The sequence below is a fragment of the Desmodus rotundus genome, chromosome 2, assembly GCF_022682495.2.
Source record: "Desmodus rotundus isolate HL8 chromosome 2, HLdesRot8A.1, whole genome shotgun sequence".
NCBI lineage: Eukaryota > Metazoa > Chordata > Mammalia > Chiroptera > Phyllostomidae > Desmodus > Desmodus rotundus.
Window position 1 is genome coordinate 138,440,379 of NC_071388.1, and position 17,775 is coordinate 138,458,153.

A 17,775-nucleotide genomic window follows, 5' to 3' on the forward strand; every position below is an offset into this window, starting at 1 on the left:
CAGAATAATAGCATCAAAAATCTCTCTATATACCTAAGAAGCAACTTTAATGGCAGAATCTGTCCAATGTAATTATTTTGGAATTCTAGACCAAATTAGAAGCTTGCAGAATAACAAAGAAACAGCAAAGCCCTGTGGAACAGAGATATCAAATTATTAGATTCAAAAGTCCAGTTTTCAAATAAAAGTATCAAGTCATGCAAAGAACAGGAATGTTGAGCTCAAAGGAAATATATAAATGAACAGAAGCTGTCCTTTAAAAAGACCTGATGGCAGGTCTACTTGACAAAGACTAAACCAACTGTCTTAAAGATAGATGCTCAACGAACTAAAGGAAGATGTGCAAAAAGTAAAAATTTGAACAAAATGACTGTCATCAAAGAAATTGAAACCCTATGAAACAAAAAAGTAATTTTGGAGTTCACAATAACTGAAGTGAAAAATTTACTAGAAGAATTAAAAGGCAGATTTGAGCAAGCAGAAGAATCAGCCAACATGAAGATAGAACAATGGAAATTATCAAGTCTGAGGAATAGAAAGAAAAATGAAGAAAAGTGAATAGAGCCTAGAAAACTGTGTGACACCAAAAAATAGATCAATGTATATGCACTGCTGGAGTCCCAGAAAAAGAGAAAGAAATGGGCAGATCTGAAGAAATAATAGCTGAAAACTCCCCAAATTTGGTCTAAGTCATAAATATAAACATCCAAGAAGCTTATCGAACTACAAGATGAACTCAGAGACCTACACAGAGATATATTAAAATCAAACTTTCAAAAGACAGAGACGGAAACTTGGAAGATGCAGAAAAGACGCAACTCTAAACATACAAAGGATCCTCAATAAGACTGTCATCAGATACCTCACCAAAAAAATCTGAAGCAAGAAATAAGTGGGCAAATATTTTTCAAGTGCCAAAAGACTGTCAACCAAGGAGTGTATATCCAGCAAAACTGTACTTCCACGGCAAGGCAGATATTACAAGCACTTCCAGATTACAGAATCTGAACGGGTTCATTACCACTAGACCTGCCATACAAGAAATGCTTAAGGGAAACCTGCAGGTGAACTAATAAGGCAGTAGTCAGTAACTCAAAGCCATATGAAGAGACAAAGATCTTTTTTTTTCCATAAATTTTATTTTTGTTTTTTTCCTTCCTACGTTCCTGCTTTATTTATTTTTAGAGAAAGGGAGGGAGGGAGAGAAACATCAATGTGTGGTTGCCTCTCTTGTGCCAACTGGGGACTTGGCCGGTAACCCAGGCATGTGCCCTGACTGGGAATCAAATGAGCGACCCTTTGGTTCACAGGTCGGCACTCAATCCACTGAGCCACAACAACCAGGGAAGATTAGCGTATTTTATAAAAATCATCTTAATATTCAAAGTTCAGCAATTCTTCCAACTTTTATTTGGTGAAATTCCAGGAAACAGGATGCAAGCAATGTAACTATTAGTATGAATGCGTACACACAAATTTCCCAAAATGGATCCTCTACAAACAGCTTCATAGTATTTGTCAGTTAAAAAAAGCAAGAAAATCTAGCCATATTTATACATACATAAATGTACATACATCATTACACATACATCCACACAAATATATTTATACATATATCTTATTATTTTTCCTATTACTACTTTAATGCAAAAAACCAAAAATAGAATTAGTGGCTTAAAGTGTTTGAGAAAAAGTACTAAGTACCTCAGCTAAATAATAATAAAAAAATTCTGTGGATGGTCTGAATTTGTAGCCTGTAACATTGGCACCCAGCAATACTGTTACCCTGTCCTTAAAAATCTTGAAACCTGGCATTGACTTGGCCTCCTTACACATAAAAGTCCTTTAAGGCATCTGTTTCCAGAATAGAGCCGTTACATCCATATTGAATATTTGCTCTGGTAAGTAATTTTCCTCCACAATCTCTTATCCAGAGTTTACAAAAATTCTTCAGCTGTTTTCACATCAGCACTCACCACTCACTTTCATGTTATATAATGAATAACAATTCTTGAGTTGTTTAAACCATCCAGAGTTAGCAGTAAATTCAACATCAATTAGGGTTCAGTCTTTTCTTTCAACACTGAAACAAACTTTTTGCTTTGGCCTTGATTGTCATGGGGCTAAGAGGGGTACTTCTCTAAGTCTGGTCTTAAAGTTTCTCCATGTCTGATGGAGGTCCTTCATGAATTTATGTTAGTCTTGTTGCTTCCAATGAAGCAGACACTTTATTAGCTTCCATCACTTTGTTCTTGTCCTTCAAGATGGTAGCTATGATGGCATGGGACATACCTGAATGGCAAGTACTAACCGTAACTGATTTTCCACTTTTGTAGTCCTTTATCACTTTTAATGTTGTTTCCAAGTCAATCACTCAAAGTGGCCTACTACCAGCATTAGCAGTGGATTTTGCATGCTGAGGGGCCGTGAGGAACAAAATATGAATTAAATCAAGGAAGAGAGAAAAATGATGCAGTCAAGAGAAGCAGTAAACAGGAGATATATGTATGGGCTGCTGTGGGAGTAATGCAACATACCATTTTATAGCAAACTATTTTTAATAAATAGAAAGATTACACTCCGAAATAATACTGAAAAATGTAGTGTAGTAAATAAACCAATAATCAATCATTATCATTATCAAGTAGCATGTACTATAATAATTAATTGTATGTGCTATACTTTTATATAAGTGGCAATGCAAGTAGGTTTGCTTATGTAAACACCACCACAAACACCTGAATAATGTATTACACTTTGACATCATGATGGCAAGAATGTCACTAGGTGATGTGAATTTTCTAGATCCTATATAATCTTATGTGACCTCTGTAATACGTTGACTGAAATATTATACACAGCATATGACTATACTTTGTACCAATTAGAATCCTGATATTAATGAATAATGAATATACCCAGAGCTGTTTTTAAGAATATGGTTGGTTAGTCACAAAGTAAGTAGTAAACATGCTCAGTGAGAAAAATCCTGTTTATAACATGAAATCATCATGAGAAAAGACATTTATAAGTAACTTTGCTATTTTCCAATTATTAACCATGGAATATCCCATGTAAATGAGGAGTTATCGATTTTGTATTAGTGTAAAGTAAAAAATAAAAAGAAATAATATTGGGAGGGATTCTTTAAAACACATAAAAATATACATTCACTTATGAATTATATAGGCTACTGAAAGAAGAAACACAATTAGCAAACAATCTAGAATTCCTTTCTGCTTTGGAAATGCATTACATCATTTTATTGGCACTGATTCATTTTATAACCACATCTTAAATATTATACTGGCCAACAATAGTTTACTTTATCTGAGCACATAAAATCTGACCAGAAACATGCTGATTAGGAGAAATTAACTTTGTGAATCAAAGCTAATGTGTTTATGTGGATTTATGCATAGCATAAAGGCAACAAAGACTTGAATCAACAAAAAACACTGTTTTTTTGTGGAAGAAGAAGGGTATCATAAATGGGACCCACAATTTAAAACCTGAGAACTATAGTCAATGAGTAAGGTGAGCGTACATGTAGACAAATTTTCTTTGAAAAGCCCTAAACTCAAAGTATTGCACTTTCTTGCGAGAGCAATTACTCAAGGGCATATGTTCATTTCAGAATAATGAACAGAATCCTTACCAATATTTAAATAATGTTTTGTTTGACATGCTTATAGATGAATTTATGTAAATGTAAATACGATATGCTACAACTTCAGTGAATTAATTAGCAAATGTTAATTTAAATATTTTTGGAAAAAAATTGAAAATAGCATTGCCTCAGAAACTTCTTAAGAATTTCTAGAAATTATCCATGTGAATGCAAAATCTTAGAATTTTCCCTAAAAACTTTAATAGTATGTTGTTTCTAATTGTGTGGAACGCATAAGAGGTCAGCCCTGGCTGGTGTTGCTCAGTGAACTGAATGCTGGCCTACAAACCAAAGGGTGGCAGGTTCAACTCCCAGTCTAGGGCACGTGCCCGGGTTTCAGGCCAGGTCCCCAGTAAGGGGCATGCGAGAGGCAACCACATATTGATATTTGTCTCCCTTTCTTTCTCCCTCTCTTCCCCTCTCTCTAAAGGTAAATAAATAAATTTAAAAAAAAAAAAACATGAAGAGGCCAAATTCCTACAATTTGAATACTAAGGCTAAAGAAATTATGTTCTCCAATTGTGCCGACTCCTGAATCTACACACTCTTCCCCATCAGCATGCTTAGGTAATTCTACCATGACAGCAGTTTGAGTTTAAACATTTATACTGTAGTAAGATCTTAAAATATTTGGATATATTTTAGGGGAGAAAGTGTTTGCTTGTTTTTGCTTTAAAAAGACAGCTTACAATTTTTTCTTACATAACATTATATAATACAGAGGAAAAGTTTATCCTTTTCCAGCTCCAAACTGGGAGAATGCTAAAAAAGCTTAAGTTACTCCTTGTGTGTTAAAATAACTTCATCATGGTGATTTTAAGACAATAAAATATTCAAAGTATCTTCATAAAAGTTATATATTCACTTTATTTCCAGTAAGATCATCAAACATAACTCCCTCAGTTTCACATATGAAAAAAATTGAGATGCAAATTTATGCAACTATTGCAGGCAGATCCAGGTTAAGAACTCAGGTGCCACATATCCATCCTTTTCGGCTCATCTTTTTTCCTCCACAAGGTTAAAAAGCAGTCAACAGATAACTTTTGAACAGTTATAAACAGATAGGTTCAAACACACTGTTTTCTATACTGATGTCATTCTTTATTCACCTTTTCTTATATAAACACTATTCTCTGTCCTGAGAAGGAATGGCTATTCCTTAACCATAAGGAAAGAAAAATGACAATAAAATCCACTCTCACTGAAACAAAACTCCCCCAAAATAATAAACAAAAGCACCAGTATTGTTAACTGGCTACAGGAAAAACTTAGTCCGCTAGCTGGAAAAAAAAAATTCAAATACAGCCTGATCAATCAATTTCCTAATTCTTAAATATGAGGGAGCTAGCTCATAATATACTGATTATTCTCTTGAAAAGAAAGGCAGCAAGTAAACAAACTTAGGATCTCCAACACAGAATCCATGGTGCAATTTACTTGCTAATAAATATGGTCTTTTCTAAGTAAACACACATGAAAGCACATGGGGGAATAGTCTTTTCTCCCTTTAGATGAAGACAGACTAAATAACAGTGGGTCAAACTAGACAGAGGGTTGGCTCAGAAGCAAAGAGGAGGCTTCCTGTTTAAGAAGGCTGAGCACACCAGTTTACCTTGATTGCCTTCACAATATCAATGATCACAGAAAAACCAACAATAATAAGGATAAATCTATGCCAACAGTAAAGCTAAAAAAGCTGAGATGAACAGAATGCTGAAGAATTTCTGAAAGATATAAAGCACATGGGCTAAAAATCAACTAAAATAGAAGGATTACAACCCAATATTTATAAAAGACTTCTATGAAAAAGAAGTATTGCACATGGGCTAAAAATCAACTGAAATAGAAGGATTACAACCCAGTATTTATAAAAGACTTCTATGAAAAAGAAGTATTCTCAGCAGAACTCAAAAATAACCATGAAATCTAAAGTAGTAGAAAGGTGATTAAAAAAGTGAATGAGGAAAATGAATGGTAAAGGAGTTTACCAATCCCTAATTCTGAATACTCAGCAGCTCCTTTTATCCTACCTGAAGGCTACAATTATAGTTCTCTACATGAAGTGAGCTGTTTCAGAAGATACCCAGAGCAGCCAATGACGTCTGGAAAAAGGAGGTGGTGCCTCAGATAACTTTCTGGCTATCATAAAAGAGGGAGTATCACAATCAATTTTAGGTTTGTCTTACAACCTAAGAAAACTTATATTTCCATTTTATTTTAACTAGCCTCCAAAATGGCCCTAGATGATTCTCATCTTCTAGTATTCATGTCTTTGAATAATATTCTATCATACTATAGAGCTGATTGGTGTAACTAACATGATATTGTGGAAATTATGGAGTGTAACTTCTGAGAATAGGCCTTGACTTCTTTTGGACCTTCTGAAGGAAGGTTCTAAAGGAAGCTAACTGTCATATAGTGAGGATAGTCAGAAAACACTGAGGTCATCACAAAAGAACTAGAAAGGGTACTCAAAACACCAAAATAGGTATAGCCCCAAGTAGGTTGGGAATTTATTTTTAACCAAACATTAAAAACAAAATGTTTAAAGGGATTTACACAGTTCCAATGTCTAGATAAAAGATGTACGGCACTTGACTTTATTTTATGCATCTAATATAACCTTTATTAATAAAACTGGAAAAGGGCAACAAAACCTTTATAGTTGAAGCTCTACTACAGGAATACAGCAACCTGAAAAGTTTTACTGTTTAATGTTCCTTTGTCTTATTCACTACGACTGATAAGTAGCAAAATTATTAAGTGATATTCTGGTGTTAATACAAAATAACTTAGAAAGTAACAAAATAAATCTCCTTAAAATGCAGATCTTCCTTATTAAAATTAAATTTAAAAAAAAGATGAAGTGAGATACCACTATGGCAAACAAAAGTAAAATGTTTTGTTTTAGTGAAGACAATAGTCATGGTTGGTAAGGTTGTAGTTAATGGAACGAGCACACAATAATTCTACATTACTAGAATTGGCAATATTCTGTTACATGATACTTGTAATACCTGTTAAATGGGATAGTGCTATTTGAAAGTAGACTTGGTTTATAAATGTATACTGCAAACTCTATAGCAACCACTAAACAAAGTTTTGTGTTTTTTAAAGAAGTGTAATTATGGACTGAAGGAGGAAAAAAACTGAGTATTACATGATTGATTAAAGCCAGAGAGGGCAGGAAAGTGGAAAACAAGACAAAAAAGAACAAAGGAAACAAAAGAAAAAGAGCAATAAATGTGGCAGATATTAATCTAGTATGTCAGTCTTTAAATGTCAATGGTCTAAATATACCAATTAATAAACAGAGCCTGTCAGAGTAGGTAAAAAACAAGACTCCATTATATGTTGTCTACAAGATACCCTTTTTAAATATAAAAACACAGATTAAAAGTACAGGGATGGGGTGAGTTATACACTAATCAAAAGAAAGTTGAGCAAATGATATTTAATTTTAGATAGAACACATTTCAGAGCAAGAAGTATTATGAATAAAGAGGGTATTAAATAATGAAAAAGGAGTGAATTCTCCAATAAGACATAACAATTCTTAATGCATGAGTGCCTAACAACATAAGATCAAAACAGAAAAGGGAAAAATTGATAGAACTACAAGAAGAAATTGATGAATTCACTTTATACTTGGGAGGCATCAATATCTATATAACAGTAATTGAGAGAAAATCAGTAAGGACATACTTGAATTAGATAGGACCACCAGTCAATAGAATCTAACGGACATTTATAGAATACCGTATCAAAGAAGAGCAAAATACTCATTCTTCTCAAGCTCACATGGCACATTCGCTAAGAGAGATCACAGTCTGGGCCACAACACGTAACTTCAATTGGAAAACACAGAAATCATATAAAGTATGCTCTAACACCAAGAGGGAATTAAAGTAGGAATAAACAGAAAAATAGCCCTGGCTGGTATGGCTCAGTTAGTTGGTGCAGAATTCCATATACCACAAAGTCACAGATTTGATTCCTGGTCAGGGTACCCGCCCAAGTTGAGGGCTTCGTCCTCCTGTCAGGGCTGGTGAGAGAGGCAACCAATCAATGTTTCTCTCTCACATGGATGTTTCTCCCACTGTCTCTCTCCCTCCCCTCCCCTGGCTCTAAAATCAATAAGCATGTCCTCAGGTGAGGAATAAAAAAATAAAAATTAAAAAAAAAGCTAGAAAATTCAACACTACAGAGTTTAAACAACACACTTCTAAATAACACATGGATCAAAGAAGAAAAATCAAGAAAAAGAATTGTAAATAAAATAGAGTATAGAATTTACCAAATGTATGAGACACAGCAAAAGCAGTCTTTAAAGGGAAATTTATGGAACTAAGTGTATATATTAGAACAGAAAAAAAAGACATAAAATTAAAAATCTAAGTTTCTACCTTAGGTAACTAGAAAAAAAACAAATTAAACCCAAAGTAGGAAAAAAAAATTAGAGATCAATGAAACTGAAAACAATAAATCAATAATAAAAAATCAATCATGAAAAACTGGTTCAGCCTAAATTTAAAATTGATAAACCTCAAGCCAGGCTAACTAAGAACAAAACATTAAAATAGAGAAGGCACAAATAACTAATACCAGTAATGATTAATATCAGAAATGAAAGCAAGACTAACTCTGTGCCCATAAATTTGATACACAGATGATACAGAGCAATTCTTTGAAAGATATACTCTAACAAAACTTCTTTAAGAAGAAATAATCCAAATAGGTTTCTATTCATCCAGAAAAAAAAACCTAAAGGAATACATTCTAAGTCATTCCCTGAGACTACATTACCCTTACAAAAACCAGACCAAACATTACAAGAAAACTATATATCAATATTTCCCATGAATATAAAAATTCTCAATGTTAGCAAATTGAATTGCATAATATGTAAAAAGAATTACAAACAAAGAGCACATGGAATTTATTCCAGGATGTAAGGCTCATTCAAGATTTCTAAAGAAACTGAAATAATTTGTAACATCAACAGGATAAAAAAAATGGATCACAGACAGGTATGTAAAATGCAATACTGTAAGAGTTCTAAAAAGGAACATAAAAAAAATGCAGGTGAATTTGGATTTGGTAGTGAATTTTTAGATACTGTAACAGGGTGGAAACCCCAGAAGGCATAGGAGAGGCAGCATCTCCCAAGAACGGAGGGTGTTTCAGGAGGTGTTCAGGAAGCCTACGAGCAGCCAGGGGATTGAAACTGGAACTGGGGTTTGATAGGCTTGCAGAAAAACTGCCAGGGGTGTCCAACCTTTTGACATCTCTGGGACACACTAGAAGAAGAGTTGTCTTGAGCCACATATTAAATACACAAATACGAAAACTGATGAGCAAAAAAAGGTTTTCAATAAATTCACAATTTTGTGTTGGGCTGCACATCCCTGTAACAAAGCCAGCAAACCCACCTGTGCAGCCTCAGCAGCTGAGCAGTTGATGACACAGGCCACACAGAACCTTTGCACAGAGCCTGCAGGGACTATAGGGGCTTGCTGGCCCACAGGGGGTCAGACAGTTGTGCCCCTGTACGTGCCTGGGAAACTCCTGCTCCCTTTTGGAAAATGGTGGCCAGAAGAGGGACAAAAACACTGTGCATGCAGCTGATGAACATGGTAGATGTTAGCTCACACTGGTTGAAAAGCCAGATGACCTGTCACACATGGGTCTCTTGGCTAAGACTTTAAAAACAGAATGCTGAGGGGAAACATGCTCTTTCCCCTCCCGTTGTTAGCTGGGTTGGCTACAGGGGTCCAGGTTAATGGGCCTGGTGGGCCCTGGAAGACCCATGCTTTGGGAGCTCCCTGGTGCCCCTCCTGAGTGAAACGTAGCAGCAGCACTAGTGCTGTGTGGGCCTGCCTCCAACGTACCAGTGAGTTGAGGGCTGGAGGGAAGAAGTAGCATGTCACAGGTAGGACTCCAGCCTGCCTGCACAGAATCTAAAGGACTCCTGAAGCGGAAACTGGCGACTGTGAATCTGTCAAGCAGCCTAGATGAGCATGCTACAGCCATCTGCATTTCCCAAAGGATGGTACTTTTTATACGGGAGACAAGGGATTCCAGATCTTTGAACTGGTCTGGCCTAGCAAAGGGTGGCAGGATTATTTCTCCTCAGGTGTTTGGGGAGTGGGGCTCTGAGGCAGACACCTGCCATTATTCCAAAACTGAATAGCCTTTAAACAAACAACCCCTTTCCTTTTTCACCAAATCTCTGACTCTAGAGTTTGCCTGTTGGTGTTAAGCAGTAGAACCTCACTGGCTGTTCTACAATAACACACCAAAAGTAAGATCCATGAAAGAAAAAAAAAATTAATAAATTGGGCTTTATTTAAATTAATCAGTTCTGCTCTACAAAAGATACTGTTAAGAGAATGAAGACAAACCACAGTCCAGGAAAAAATATCTGGAGAACACATATCTGATAAAAATGACTAGTACCCAAAATATACAGAAAAACTCTTTAAAACTCAACGAATAAGACAATAAGCAACCCAGTAAATATAGGCAAAAGATCTAAACAGATATCTCGCCAAGTGAGAAATATGGACGACAAATGAACATATGAAAAGATTCTCATTAGCATATGTCACTAGGGAATTGCATATTGAAGCAACAATTATGTATCACTCCACACTTACCAGAATGGCTAAATCCAAAACAATGACAACAACAAATGCTGGTGAGGACATGGAATAACAAGAACTGATTCACTACTGATTACATGCAAGATGTACACCCACTTTGGAAGACAGCTTGGCAGTTACTTACAAATCTATATACATTCTTATTACACAACATAACAATTACACACCTTGGCATTTACCCAAATGAGTTCAATACTTACATATATGCAAAGAGCTGCACCCAAATAGTTATAACAATTTTATTCAGGGTTTCCAAAATTTGGAAACAACCAATATGTCCTTCAATAGCTAAATGGATAAACTGTGGTATATATATTTATATAAGATGAATTATTGAGTGCTACAAAGAAAAAAGAAAGAACTATCAAGCCATGAGAAAACAAGAAACCTTAGATGTGTACTGATAAGGAAAAAAGCCAATTTGAAAATGGTAAACACTGTGTGATTTCAACTATGAGTTTGGAAAAGTCAAAACAACAGAAATAGTGAAAAGATCAGTGATTGCCAAGAGTTCAAGGGAAGGAAGGAGTAGAGCACAGGGAACGTGTAGGACAGCTACACTATTTTGTTATGATAGTGTTATGGTGGACATGTCATTACATCCCACAATATACAACTCAAAAAGTGAAGCAATGTGAAATATGGACTTTCATTAATAACAATTTATGAATACTGGGTTCACCAACTGTAATAAATGTACCACACTAAGGCAAAATGTCAATAATAAGGGAAATTGGGGTAATGGTAAGGGAGCTGGCATAAATACAGTATTTCTTTACTCTTCACTCAATTTTTACATAAACCTGAAAATACTCTGAAATGTCTATGAATAAAAAGCTAACAATAACAAAAAAAAAGGAAGAATCAAAGTCACAATTTTTGCTTTTCCCTGTAGTCAACTATGGTGATCCTGACATGCATGCAAAAATCTAGATCCAAACACTCTTTTCACTTTTAAAAATAATTTGTGGAAAAAAACAGGTGAGAACACAAGCTTATGAAAGATTTGTGAAAATGAAATATAAGTGCAAATGTAGTCAGTTTTAAATCAGTAAGATAGACAATCTATAAAGTGAAGTAAAAATCTCTATAAAATAAAATGCATGGGCAAAATCTGCTTCAGCTGATTGTGACCCTACAGGAATGCTTGCAAAGCAATGGATGGTAATTTTAAGAGAAATGTAGGTACTTCAAAAAAATTTTAAAACTAATTCATCTGTTTGTTTTTGATTTTAAAGAAATCAGATGCTTCTAAAACTCTTATACGTAGCATAAAGAAAATTATTTATATTTTATTTTTTCAACACTGATCATGGCACTATTCAAGAACATTAACTCCCAGAGGTTGGCAGGAAATTTCTGTAATATAAAGCAAATTAACATAGTATCATTTCATAAGAGTATATGATATAACAGAAAGATGTTAGCTACAAAGTGTTTATTTTATTATGACAAAACTCTATGATCCAGCTCTTTTAATAAATGTATGGAAATATAGATAAAAAAGACTAAAATTGTATAAAATTATATACATCAACATCTTAAGAGAATTATTTCCAGGTGCAATAAGTGTATATATATATATGATTACCATTTCTATCACTTTTACACTGAAGGTATATTGTCTTCTTTTGAGACTTTAAAAAATAATTATCTTGCACGTTTAAATAAAATGATGTATAATTTGTCTATACAGCTGTCAGTGCTAACTGTAACACTATGATACCCACAAGATACTGCATCATAGTGGTGCTGTAACACATCAAACAAAATACAAACAATTGAAGTCTAAAGGCTACCGGCTGCGACCCAGCTATTAGAATAAATATTTTTGGTAGTTACTTGTTATAATGTAAGTTGACTGAGAGATGCAAACCTAGAAGTGATTATTTTAAGAGAGCAACATAAGTTGACATTCCTGAGTCATCTATATTAAAAATGTAGCTCGGGCTGGTGTGGCTCAACAGATTGAGTGCTGGCCTGTGAACCCTAAGGTCACCAGTTGGATTCCCGGTCCTGGGGCACAAGTCTGAGTTGCAGGTCAGGTCCCCAATAGGGGGCGTGTGAGGGACAGCCGATTGATTGTTTCTCTCTTTCTCCCTTCCTTCCTCTTTCTCTGAAAATAAATAAATAAAATACTTTTTTAAATGTATGTTTTTATAAATGGTAGCACAATTAAAGCACATGGGAAAAAGTAAAAATGTGCATGTGTGTTTCAAAAGAAAAGCTCTCACCACCTTAGAACTTTAATCTCACCAAGGCTGTCCTCAACCTCTTAGTTAAAACTTCATACTAATTAATCCCAAATCCCACATCCATTAAGGAAGCAGCAAAAGACTGGAATTTTGTTGTTTTCATTGGAGGTGAGGAAGGAGATTGGGAGAATAACATGAGATCAAGGGGAAAAGAAATTAGGAGCAACTAGCAACCCCAACACATGCTTGTTTGAATACAGGCAAGGAGGGCATAATTTGGAATGAAAAGGTGGGTGGGGAACTAAAATAAAAGGCGGGGGAATACCTTTTACTTCTGGATTTCACTTACCTCCTAGGTTTGTAATTTTAACTCACTTTATCTTTCAATTTAAGCATTTAGTAAAATGTACAAAGCTATTGTCCCATAAGCAAATACTGTCCAAAATGGACAAATACATAATATTATGGTCACTTAATAACCAGTGTTTTAATTTGGGCTAGAATTCATTAACAAAGCCATTTCCAAAAGACTTGCAGTACTAAAATAATTAAAATTAAATGAAAGCCTTTATTCCACTCCATCAAAGACAAAAGGTTTTATAAACGGTGAGAGAGAAGAACTCTACACTAGGGGATACCAGGTACAGTAGAAGGTGAGGTATCACAGATGAAAAAAACTGAATAATTAGATTCCTGAGCTCTATGCTTTCACTTGGCAATCAGACTTATACCTTGGAGCAGGGTACCTGCTGATATTTTTGAACTGGATAATTCTGTGTTGTGGGTGGCTGTCCTGTGCATCGTAGAATTTTCAACAACACCTGCAGCTTCTATCTATCGGTTTTTAGTAGCAACCCACTTTTGATAATCAAGTAGGTTTCTAGACACAACCAAATATCCCCTGGGGTGTCATATTGTCACATCCTACAACCAGTGACTAAGAGGCAGGAGGTTGAAAAATCCTTTTCATTGGATTCTTATTAACAGAGTAGAAAAGGCTTCCAAATACTTAAAGAGAAGCACATAAGGGTTTTTACCCCCAAAATCTTTACCCCCAGCAAAATCTTTCTTCAATAAGAATCATCTACAGCTAGCAAGCCCCAGCCAGGTTCACAAACACCTGAAATAACCTTCCACTGCCCCTTATGTAAATTTAAACACACAATCAAGGACATTAAGATAGCTAAGGAAAAACTCTAAAGTGAAAGAAACCAAAACATATTGACAGAAAAAATACTGTAAAGAAAACAGAGTAAGCAGAGAAAAATAAATTTCAAATGAAACCTTCAAAGAAATTCATAAACAAAACAAAAATACCATGATGCTTTGGAAAAAATCAGAGATCAAAAGAGCTGTTGTAAATAAAAAGAGTATGAGAGCAGAAATGAGTCTTAAACATTTTTTTAAAATCAAGTAAATTTCCCAGAAAGTTTAAAGTGTTAAGACTGGAAACATTAAGACTGTTTAAACATTAAAAACAGTAGAAAGAAAATAGGTCCAGGAGGACAATATCTAATTGCACTCACAGAACAAAAAACACAGAGGCAAGGAAATTACACAAAAAGTTATCAGAAACTTTCTCAGAGCTAAGGTATACAAGTTACCAAAATGAAAAATCCCATGGAATGCACAAAATGGATGCCTAGAGACTTATAGTAAATCATTTCATATCACTGTGACTCAGAATACTGGGTACAACAAAGATAAGATCCTATAAGCTTCACACAGAAAGACTACAGAAGCTTTCCTGGGGAAAGAAAAGTTAAATGTAAAGTGTAGAAAATTAAAACAGTTTCATTTTATATCATATACTAAGAGTTCTTTCAAATTCCCAAACTACAATCAGAGTAAAGTGTAGTCATTTACAGGAACATGATGCCTCAAAACATTTGCCTTTAAGATAGCTACTGGAATCTGTGACCACACAAAATGAAGGAGTATACAAGACCAAGAATTACACAGGATACAAAAAGCAGAGCATCAGTCATAGGATAGAACTTGCATGAAAGCCAACTTTATTAAGCAACTGGTCTAACCTGGAGAGCAAAATGTTCTAGGAGAATTCTCAAACAGGGTTAAACTGATAAAAATAATTGATACTTATGAACCAATGGAGAGGACATGCTGACAACTAGCAGGTAGCTTGAAAATGAGTTAATGAAAAATATTGAGAAACTATACACTTATACACTCATGGTTACCTACCAAGAACTAAAGCATCAGTATAATGATGGGGGAGTGGTTGGGGTAGTTGTGGAGTAAAAGCTAAATCTACATAATGCATAGTGAGAAATCAATAGATAATGCCTAAAAATGAAAAAAAAAACCACAAGAGGTAGCAATATGTTATTATGAAATATGAAAGTAAATAGCAAAAGAATCTGCCCCCAAATTTTTAAGTGTTTCCCCCTAGAGAGGGGAAATAGCTACCTTGTCCAACATTACACCCTTCCTGGGCCTGAGCAAGGTTAGGGGATAAAGGCCCTCCTGTTTTGGTCCACCACAGCACTAACTCTGACGGGCAATATTCTGGAGAACCAAACTTGTAATAAGTAGTTGTGAGTTGTTTTTAATAATAAGCCATGTAGAAGTAGCTGATTCTTCAAGCATATGTTCTTTTACTTTTCAAACTGTTAACTTAAAAACAAAAGGAAAAAATTGAGAACATTTTTTTAATTTTAATTAACTTGGCTTTTTATGCTATAGAAGCCAATTCAATTAAAAATTTTTTAAACTAATATATGACTTAAGTTAAAACACAGAATTTTGGCTAGAAGCAGAAAGATCTTAAAATCAATTTCAAAATGTAAAAACAAAAGGAAGAGAAAAAGGGTTTTATTTATAGTAAAGGCAGTTCAGATTAACCTTCCTGCTGAAGTCGGCAAAAAAACTTTCAGAATAAAAATCAAAGAAATAAGGCAGCTAGAAATTCATGCGAAAATCTAGAAGGTAAATCAGAGAAACACACCACACAACAATCACTTTTTCCTGAGGCCTTTAACTATCCAGAAGAAAAGGCAGAGAAATGAAAAGAAAGACTGAGCTACTGGTGGCTTTGCCTAGTATGGAGGTAAAAAATCAAAGCACTAGACCCACCAAATGTGGGGACTCAAATAAACCATCACCCCATTTAAGCTGAGATTTTTAAGGGAAACATCACCAGTATAGGGAGAATTGGAAGTAAAGAGAACTCATATGACTTGCGTAATAGAAGAAATCCACAATCTTGAACAAGAACTGATTTGGGACTGTTAACATTCTCTAATCATCTTTCCTAGAAAAACATGCCTTCTTGAGAAAGATAACATGACTCTAGGACGTACACACTATTCCTCTAATTTTCCAAACATAAAACCAACACATAAGCACACACACACAAAAAATAAAACAGCAGAAACAGAAATCAGAAATATAATTAGCATAGGAAATTCAGAAACTGCAATTATGAGCCACAGACAAAAAAAACTGAACTATGATGCTATGCTAATAAAAGTCCCAATTGTAATTTTTAGCAAGCAGTTAAAAACTGTAAGAATGAATATAACCTTTGTATTCTAATCCACAGAATTATGAATTCCAGTGAACCCAAAACAGGAAAAAGAATTCCACACAAAAACGTCATGAAGAAATCACAGAAAATCTAAAAGAAAATTTTTAAAAGCAGATTTGTTTCAAAGTAGCAAGATTTTAGACTGACAGCTAACTTCCAAAATCAATAATGGAAGGCAAACAACAGTGGAATAATATCTTCAAGGTAGTAAAAAACAGCCATAATCCTATAATGTAATACCCCAACACATTCTTCAAGACTGAAGATGAAACAAAGACACTGTACGGTAAACAAAAAATTAAGAGCATTAGCCATTAGCATATCTACATCTAAATAATGTAGTAGACAGAAGGAAAAGGATCCCCTAAGAAAATTCAGATCTCTAGGTAGAAATAAAGAACACTGAAAGTGTAAATATACAGGGATATGTAACTCAACAATGCTGGTAGAGACCATGCTGTCCAAATGGTAATACAATACCATCTATATGTATAATTTACTAGTGGCCACATTAAAAAAAAAAAAACAAGGTGAAGTTAATTTTAGGATTCCAACATGTAATCAGAAAAAGAAGTTGAATTTATATTGTTTTTTTCTTAGTTTTAAAAATCTGGTGTTTGACATTTACCGAACATGACAACTCAGATAGTAAACTGTCATCATTAATATTTGATCTTTATTTTTATAACAGTTGTAGAAGTATATTTACACATCTAAGTAGTTGTAAACATACTTAAGGGTTTTCCAACAACTGAATAAAGTATCAATTTTGAAATTTAAATTAACACAACATAAAACCAAAAATTTAGTTCCTCCAACATTATCCACATTTTCAGTATTCAACAGACACCTGCAGTCATGGCTGCTGTATTAGACAGCACAAGTACAGAAGCTCTTTCCTGAAGATAAAATTACTAATAAAATTCAAATGCCAACAATAACAACATACATATAAGGCAGTAAGGAACAAATTGAGAGTTATCCAGGAAGTGAGAAGTGCTCCAAGTACACCAGAGATATTTGTCACGCTGCTCAAACCTAATGGAAAAACTGTGCAAAAGACTTAAAAAAGACTATTCAAAGAAGAGGCACTCCAAATAACCAATAAATTTAAACAATTTTTTCAGCCTCATTAATAACCAGGAAACTGAAAATTAAAACAATAATATATAGCTCCATTCATCAGTTTGGTAGAAAAAAAAATACTAACTGTAGGTGAGTTCATAGAAAAAAGATATATTGTACACTGCTAATGGGAATATAAATTAATCTATCACTTTGGAAAAGTTAGGCATAATCTACTCTACAAAATTGCATGCTATCTACATAAATATGCACGTTTAAAAACAGTAGCATTGTTAATAACTGCTAAAAACTGGACACAGTCCAAATGTCCATTGATATTAGACTAGTTAATTAGGGCCTATTCATAAAACACCCTATCACATTTTGTATAGTATTTTACTATACAAAAAACATTTTTAAATTGTTATCTAAGGCAGTTTATTTGCTCTACTATATATTTTTATTATAAAGTAATAAACATTTGGTTTCACTACATGCAAAATTTTAAGGTACAAGACTCTAGTTTTTACTTCATTTGACAAGATTACCCCCCAACACAGACTAAAAAATGCTAGGCAATGTGTATAAATAGGGTCCACTGCTAAAACAAAACGAAGACAGTAAGTA

At 34.3% G+C, this 17,775-nt stretch overlaps 1 protein-coding gene across 4 annotated transcripts in view; it reads right to left on the reverse strand.

Moving 5' to 3' along the window:
- The window catches only part of ORC4 (origin recognition complex subunit 4), a 64,972-nt gene that overhangs the window by 45,087 nt on the left and 2,110 nt on the right, over window positions 1-17,775 (reverse strand). The window lies entirely within an intron of this gene.